Here is a 9,588-nt window from a genome sequence, read left to right as displayed (position 1 = left end):
GTTGAAAGGACTGTTGACTGAGAGACTCCGCCCTAAATCAACAACCCAACGAGGAACAGGAAATAAGGCAACATCACTCACTCGATGTCTATCAATCTTAATTATACATGGCCTTAACGTATATATCGAGCCATTATGGCTTTACCTGATGGATTTTTGAATTTTACAATAGTGCTGTGACTTTCGCCTTAACGAGAGAGAGTAATCACAATTAGAATTTACTTATTAAAGTTCTCGGCTAGCTACTTGGAATTTAGAGACGTACCAAAATTCTACGACGTTTCTTGATGCTACTCCCTGGGCATTAGGGTTATACTCCTCCTACACCCTTGTCGTTTCTTTCAGTTGGGAAGTCCCTCTTGAAGTGTCCAATTTCACCACATAGGTGGCACACTGGACTGGTCCCCACATTAGTGGTTGATGTAATGAACTAAGCCGGGGCTCTGCAGTTACGAGAGGTATGCCCCTTCCTGTTGCACCTAACACAAAAGAGTTCTCGGCAGGTACCATGGTGATGGTAGCTACACTTGCTGCAGCGGGGAAGGCTTCCTAGGTATGGCCTTATAGGTGTCGGGAGGGAAGGGTTGGATGGGGTATTGACTGCCTCAGCTCGTTGCCCTTCGGAAGGTCCTTGAGCCGAGGTACTTCCCTCCTCGTTCTTGAACTTTCTCTTCAATGGATTTGGTTGAGGTTCTTGGGTGGCTGGGTACACGGGTGTTGGTTGCTGCTGTCCATCGCTATGATCGAGAATCTCGATGGGGCTCCTGCTAACATTGGCGTTGTTAGCATTCTGGTGAGCCATGATAGCTGCTACGGCCGCTGAGACTGCAGCTTGAAATGTAGCTTCATCAAATAGGAGAGTCGGTTTCTTGCCAGCGGGTTGGTTACGTTTCTTTGGAGGCATGGTTTTTCCTACACGAAAATGGAACACAAACTGATGAGTGACAATGGTTAACCCTGAACGTATCTCGCTTTACTATGACAGACATAAATTTTTCCGCGCTTCGATTTATGGTTATCTGGGTGTCGACCTACATCCCTATGATGCAGTCCGGGTAACAAGGTAGGAGTAAGTGTATTGGAAAAGCCATAAGATGGGAGTCTTTCCTACTAAGTTATCTTTATACTGGAGAGATTTGCTCTCCGGATTTGGAAAGATTTGAGGACAGTTCAGAACGAAGATTACAGAATAAAAGGCTCATGAGGACTTATGGCTAAACACTCTCAATCGAGGTTTTGGGATCCGATCTATTCGTATTACTTGCGACGGGAAAAGACGATTTACCTAACACATAGTGTGAGTAGTGTAATCAGTAACACACTAAATTGTATTATTTTATGGGTGTATTAGCGCGACGAATACGAGGAAAAGACACTTGTCGGGTTCCATGTATTGGCTCCCTCTGTCTACCTCTTATCCTTGACTGGGACCGGCGTTGGTTTTCTTCGGGTAGTTACCTAGGGTTCTCTTCTCGTGAAGACATATTGAATTTCTACTCCGTCATACTTCTGATTATGACTCTGAGTGTCATAACTTCATGATGGATGACCGGAAATCTTGGAAGTTCAGGCGAATTTCCCACCAATGTCCTTAAAAGGTATAGGCACTTGGTGGTTTCAATAGTCTCGTCCTAGTTCATTTATTTCCAAACTGGAAATCTTCTCAATGAACTTTTTCTGGGTCTGAATCAACTCTTCTGTCGAACACTGAAGTGCATAAGGTTTTCTACAGGGTTCGTGCGAGAATGGAAATGTCTAGAGAATCCTAAGAGATTATTAACATTTCACTTGTTGATCCATATCGAGTCCTGCTACAATTACATGGGGTACACAAATCATATATAACTTAGATCTGATAGGCCTTCGAATATGTGATACTACTCTATATCCACATCCCAACGAGGAAAAGGAAGTAGAGCGAAACCACACATTCTTAGTCTATGGGATCCTTATTATATATAACCTTGGAAGCATACTGTGACAACCCAAAAATTTCCACTTCAATAGAAGCCAAGTCTGTTTCTGCTAACTTTCAAACTTTTGGGACAAGTTTGAGAGAGGTTGCACTTGGGTCTTGTGTAACTCTGTTATTCCAAAACTCTATGATATTAGAGTTCTTTCCGGGAATAAAATATTTTCTGCCAAAAATCCCTGGACTATTTATAGAATTCTGAACCAAATTCTTCATTAGTTACAATTTAAACTAGAGAAAAGCCAAATTCTCTCTCAAGGATCTTCGGACTTTTGTTCCAGAAAGTGAGTACTTCTATCTAGTGTTGTTTTAAAGCTTTATATATGCTTAATACACTAGAAATCATAGGAAAACACCAAGATCTGTGAGTTTACCGCCCAAGAACACCTTGGGGAGTAAACTCCATTTTAAGGGCCAAAGTGTGCCCAATGACCCCTAGACCTTGGAAACCAAACATGGGACAAACCTTGACACGTTTAGGCATCAAAATCATTTAAAATCAAGGACCAAAAGTGAGTTCACGGCCAAGGAAGTTCTTGGGCCGTGAACTCCATTTTAGGGTGCCAAAATGCCCTAAATGCCTTCCATAACCCAAGAGACAAGCATAGAACTTTACCTAGATGTGTTTAGGACCCAAAACAACTAAAATATCATCACCCATAAGTGTTTACGGCCGCAAACACATGACCAAATGTTCCATGGGCGGTAAACTCAAGATAGAGGTGTTTTGATGCCACAAACACTTCCAAGGGCTTAGGCATGAATTTAGAATGCTTCTTTATGACCTTTAGGACCCTCATAAGTATATTTGGCCATGATTTTACGGTAGTAAAATCATTTGGGCCGTGAACACCCCAAAAGTGCCAAAAGAAGTGGTATTTCTCACCCTAGGCTAGAACTAACGTCCCTAAATAATTCCCTAGACTTCAAACTAGAAATAACCCATGAGTAACCATGAGTTTACGGCCGTAAACTCCCTTGGGCCATGAACTCATGGTAAATTTGCTATAGCATGATAACACGTAGACATGATCTAACTTTAATGTGAAATACACAGCTTGCATGGATTTACTCGGGTCGCGTACGGTTCCCTCAATCTCCACACATGAGAGCAGGTTAGTAGGGGTTCTAGCTTTCACATTATGAGCGTAATAAAACACACATATGTTTTTAGGTTGATAGTACCTCCGTATGTCATTATAAACGACATCAAGGTACTCAATTCTCCCATTACTTTCATAAAGTGTCGGTAACACTTGAAGTTTAATCTATTCTCTATTCAAGATAGGTTATAAACTAGGGAGAATGTACTTTACAGTTGACAATAACAGTAGAGTCTTGGTAGAAGACTGCTTTCATAATAGTAGAGTCTTGGTAGAAGACTTCTTTCAAAACACTCGAGTCTTGGTCCCGTTATGATTTCATAATGTATACACTATAGGATACATATATGTTAAGTAGATTTCGACAGCTAATAGGATGTGTGTTCTTCGCTGTACGTCTTGTTCCCGTTGGATGTGGGTTTACACCAAGGTCACCCAATCTATTATCTACCCGAATCTATATATATTTATGCTTAGTATACATTAAGTCATCATAAAGGTACCATGTATGGATCAGGTCATAGGACACAGAGTCAAGTTACAGTTTTTCTTGTACAAAACTTTCATTTCAAAGTCAGTACTTTTGATATACAAAACTAGCGATTTCCCAGTTAAGGGCTTAATCCATTTTATTAAGCCAGTAGAGTTTTAAAGACTTTAAGTGAGTTAACTCTATAATACCTTAGTTTATACACCATGTTTATATATAAAACTAGTATCCGACAGCTAATAGGATGTGTGCTCTTCGCTGTACGTCATGTTCCCGTTGGATGTGGGCTTACACCGAGGTCACCCAATCTACTATCTACCCGATATCAAATTATATATAGCAGTACAAACAAAGCTATTATAAAAGTAATCACCGTAGTCAATATTTTAATATAAGAAATATAGGTTTTCTTAGAAAGGAACTCTCCATTAGATATAAAGGAACCATTACAAATAACTCCATGAGTAACAAGTGAATACACCAAGGTTATATATGACAACGATCTAACAACCAATGGAATATGTGCTATCCGCCTTACTATTGTACCCCGTCGGGTTGTAGGTTGAGGACAGATGCGCATAATCGATTGTTTGTTTACTCCAAATATATATAACTTGTACCCACTTATTACGCATAGAAAGGCTTGTAGTGTCATTTTAATCAACTCCCATTTTAAGTAGGAAGTATATGATTTTCTAGAGGAACAGGCAAACTTTACAAAACACCACCTTACAGCTTACAGTACTTTATATATACATTTTTCACAACATTTTTACAGCTTACTCACATTACTAAAGTCTTATGAACTCACCAGCTTAATTGCTGATCAACTCTTTCAAATAACTTGTATTCTCAGGAGACTATTAGACAGGTGCTCGTGCTGGGACTTCAGAAGATGGAGCATTATAGCTTCAAGTCTTGTTTTGTTATTTGTTTATGACTTCTATGTTTTGTGAACACATACATTGTAAACACTTTCTTTCTAAATGAAATGGTTGTTCATTACTTGCTTACCATATACATATCTCGTGATACTTGACATGACGTCCTCCACCCCCGAACGTTTCCGCCGTTCCGATTTTAGGGTGTGACAGATTGGTATCAGAGCATTGTTTATAGTGAACAAAGTATATCAACCGATAAAAGATATACGTATATAAATACAATGGAGCTTAAGTGCTCTGGATAATGATATATTTTAGATTATAACTTCATGTTATAAAAATATACCTACTTGCTCATACATGTACATAATATAACTAGGGTCACGAGGAGAACAGAACTAAAAGTATTTCAAGGTTGGGCATTGTCGTCAACCCGAAAAGTTATATAATCATAGCTAGGATCAATATGGCCTGATCAACTATATTCATTCGAGATGTGACCAACATGTGTTTGGGAATGATGTGGTGTTGCAACAGGGTTAAAACTTACCTTATCACTAGTCAAGAGAACGTTAGAACAAGTACAATTAGAATTAGAGTACTATGGGAGTATTCTATGATACTATAACGCGATAACGATTTTTAGATCATACCAAGTACATTATGTTAGAATACTATAGGAGTATTTTGGTCCAGATACATAACTTATATGATAACTTAAAAGACTCTTGCGGATAGGTCTATAATGTAACAGGGTATATTCATAAAGTTTTATATGTAATCAAGATCTTATAGACATAGAATCTGTGACCGACGCTTCGCTATCCATTCCTTTTAAGGAAGTAGTGTTGAGGTGGGATCAATTGTTCGAAAGACTATTTGATCTTAAATTATATACAATACTAACTGGTATACCTAGTATAATTATAGGAAGATCCCGTAAGGATCGCCCCATAAAGTTACCTTAAAGCTCATAGGTTCTTTAGTCACTTTCATTCTCGCACAACATGCCCAAATAAACGTAACCACTTCCTCAGAGTTGACAACAGAAGAGTCCAGGAGGAACAAGGACAAGTCCATGAGAATTTTTCAAGGAAAGACTAGCCGAACTAACCAAAATGTCTTACGCGTCACACTAATAAATATTAATTAGGTTAATTTATCGCGTGAGTGGAAAAACTGCTCACATTACATGTGTTAGAATTATTTTCTTACATGCAGCTGGTAACTGTTATTCAGGAAACAGGTATTCATTCGAGGATAGTTATTTAAAATTCATAGAGTTTATTAGGTATAGAGTCATTTATGAATTGTTCCTAAAACCCTGTGGAAGTCAGGACCCGATACATCCAGAACTAGGATAACCTTCTATTTTCAGCTTTCGGCTTGTGTCCGTTGCTATAGACTTATTCCGTCTCATCTTTGTTTTCTTTTAGCAAAGATGCCTCCTCGCAGATCACCTAGACACGCTACTCCGATAACTCCCATACCTTCTCCACAAATCGATGCAGCAACTTTGAATGCTGTAGTGGCCGAGGCTATGGAAACAACCATGGCACAATATCACTCCACCAGTATAGGTGGAGGCGAAGCGCCTACCGATTCTACTCAAGGTGAGGTCCCTGTGCGCCAGGGAGAGTTCTCCTACAAGGACTTCACAATATGTCAACCACAATCCTTTAAAGGGACTGAAGGAGTCATTGCCATCCTTCAATGTTTTGAGAAAACAGAGTCTGTCTTCGAAATATGTTCATGCCCCTAAGGAAGCAAAGTGAAGTTTGCTGCCTGCACCTTCGATGGCAAGGCCCTAACATGGTGGAACAGCCATGTTAAGTCACTGACCCTATCAGTGGCAAACTCCATAGGTTGGGCAAACCTAAAGGAGTTAATGCGGGAAGAATATTGCCCGTTAGGCGAGATTTAAAAACTAGAACAAGAGCTGTGGGATCTCACTATGGTCGGCTTAGACATAGTGACCTACATGGACCGGTTTAGTGAACTAGCAGCTCTATGTCTTGAGATGATTACCTCGGAAAAGAAGATGATAGAGAGATACATTTGGGGTCTGACTGCTCCGACCCAAGGAAATGTGCTATCTTCTAACCTAGCTACGTTCGATAGTGCTAAATGCTTGGCTCAGCGACCCATCGATCATGGAGTCCGCCACAACGTAAAAGTCCCTATTCCCAAGTCATCAAGGGAAGAGGACTATAATCAAGGGTCGGAGAACAAGAGAAAGAAGAAGCGAACAAAACAAGACATCCCACAAGAGCAACAAGCGAGTACTATGTACGCCGCTACGACGCCTACTGCTTCAGTATCTGCTAGTCGTTATGCTGGAAACCTTCCAAAGTGTGGAAAGTGCAACTTTCACCACACTAGAGTGTGCCGAGAAATGCAGTGTCTGAACTGCCACAAAAAGCGACACACAGTCTGTTACTGCAAGGCACCAGCTCAACCGATCTCCTAAGTCCTCGGAGCTGAAGAAAACCGAGCCTGTTATGGCTGTGGTGAGAATGGACACATTAAGAGGGACTGCCCAATAATCAAGAACTCAGGCGCGGATGGACGTATTCTGATGATCACCGCAGGAGAATCTACCTCGGAGTCGTCATCGAGTAGTGGTACGTTTTCAAAATAGTACTTACTTTTAAAAATTAATTTATATTCATAAAAGATTAATATTTGGGGATGACACTTAAAAGTAACTATAACAACTCACATGTTGAAATAGGTCGTAATATCAAGAGAATTAAAAGACCCCTTAGAGAAGCTATTATGACTCACCATATACATCAGGGTTGTGCGCAACTGAGATGTTGCAGACCTAGAGTGAGCGACTCTGTTTAGGCCCCCTTTCCTTATTTGGTTGAGGATTTGAGGCAGAGATGCTCAGTCGACTGCCTGAATCATCTTAAGTATTCACAACTTGTATATGACGGGCGATGGTAGTGGTATCATGGGGGATCATAGTATAAAAGTATCCTTTCAGTTAGTAAAGCACACATATTTATATGTATGCGCACACAGCGGTACGATACATAGGAGTGTTAATTTCAAAATAGAAAATAGGAAACTCGAGATCATTTACAAGGAGTACATTGTTGAACATACTAGGAGTACGGTACCAAGCATACCAGGGATACATCATCGTTTATCAGACGTTTCTTTCATTTGACCAAAACTTTATTCGGTATAGAGTCTGTTGTTTTTCTTTTGTCATGAGTTGGCGTGGTCCTCACCATACTGAAGCCATATGTTTCTATTGCCTCGATCGACAGGTTCTCGAAACTTTCGTCATTCGTATCGAAGGTTCGACCTAAACCTAAACTTTATCTTTAGGATTCTAAACCCCAAAGTACTCGTGCGAAGAGTACTTTGTTCTCCGATGTCTTATCGTCAGATATTTGCAGACCGTAACGACATACCACTCCCCTAGTAGACCAAGTTCTAGCACAGAGGCTAAGGACGAATACAACCCGCCTGTTATTATTTAGTGTATACGTGAGGGTGGTATATGAGTATGATTACGCAGATCTAGTATGTGTGCTTCCGCCCTATCTCCTATTCTCCGTTGAGTTGTGGACCTAGAGCGGAGTCGCACATCCAGCAGTCCTACTAATCCTAATTATACACGGCTTGTATACACGAGGTAATGATAGATGGACGAAGTATGAATCCTATCAAGAACACTAGGGCAAGTTGCCAGGTCTACGAGTGAGTATTCTACAAAGCAGAAGAGCTCAACCCCCAGTAGTAATCCTAAGTCCTTTAAACATTATTTATATAACTATACAAATATAGGCAAGCATTTAACGAGATAATAGCATAGAAGCAAACTTTGGTAAAACGTTTGGAAAACCTTTACACATAAGAAATTTACGACTGGATGTCATTTTGTAAAACAAGTTTTGAAAACCTTTAGGAATCCTTTGAAAACCCTTTCATAAATAGCCTTGAAAATGATTTTTATAAAACTTTTTAAGTGGAGAAAACATTTGGAAAACCTTTAATGATCTAAAAAGGGATATTCATACCTTGACAAGATTTGAAAACATGATTTGGAAATCTTAAGCTGGATAAAACAGTTTAACATGCAAAAATCTATTTTGCTATACATCTATTAATCACATGTGATTTATCTAATAACTGTATAGTTCAACTTGTATCCCCCCTATAAAAGCAGTTAAAATCAATTAAAAGCTTACCTCAGGGGTATGAACTCACCTGATGTGGGTGATTTGGATGTACGGATGGTATAGGATGCTAAGTGTTAAGTGAGGACTTGACTACACATGTGAATCCTATTTAACATGTAATGATACATTTAAGTATCCGATTAGTCATTTAACAATTTATTATGCAAGTTAGGACGCCCTAAAGAATGAAACACTTTTCTACAAGTGCTAGGAGTACCAAGGGTTGCATCTAAAGAGAGTATAGTCTCACTTTGGAGTTTACTCCTCAAATGGTAGTACGTAGGGGTGTTTACGGCTTCAATACCAGTTCCCCCATGAGTTTACAGCCGTAAACTCATGGTTTTGGTGCCCTTGGGTTTTTGAAGGTCTTATATCACTCAAGGAATTATGCTAGACTCGAATAAAGGGCTAAGGAAGTGATTGGGGCTCAAAATGGACAATTTATAGAGTTTACGGTCCTTGGACCACTCCCTTGGGAGTTTACGGCCGTAAACACTTGAGTTTACGGTTGTAAACTCATGCTAGTCCATTCCTTTTGTGCTTTTGTGATTCTAGGTCATGCATTCAAGGTTCTAGTTATTTATACAAGCATTGGAAGGTGTTAAGGGCACTTAAACACCCTTAATAGGTGTTTCTGGTTTTGGGAGACCTTCCTAAACCGTAAACTCATGTTTGTCCCTTCAATTCTTGTTCTTGGGGTCCCTAGTTCATGCAAGTAAGGTTCTACTCCATCACACAACTGTTTGAAGGCATTAGGGCATCTAAACACCTATTGGAGGTGTTTACGGTTTTGGGATGCGCTCCCCACACCGTAAACTCATATGAACATGGGGAAAATGATGATTTTCGAATGCTAAACTCATCTAGGAAGGGATCTATGCTAGTTGTCAAGGCTTAGAATGAACCCAGGCACACTTTGGCACCCATTTAAGGGTTTACG

This window comes from Lactuca serriola, chromosome 3 (genome assembly GCF_051521515.1).
Source record: "Lactuca serriola cultivar US96UC23 chromosome 3, Lser_US96UC23_V15, whole genome shotgun sequence".
NCBI lineage: Eukaryota > Viridiplantae > Streptophyta > Magnoliopsida > Asterales > Asteraceae > Lactuca > Lactuca serriola.
The sequence above is the reverse complement of the archived record's forward strand: the minus strand, read 5'-3'. Positions refer to the sequence as shown.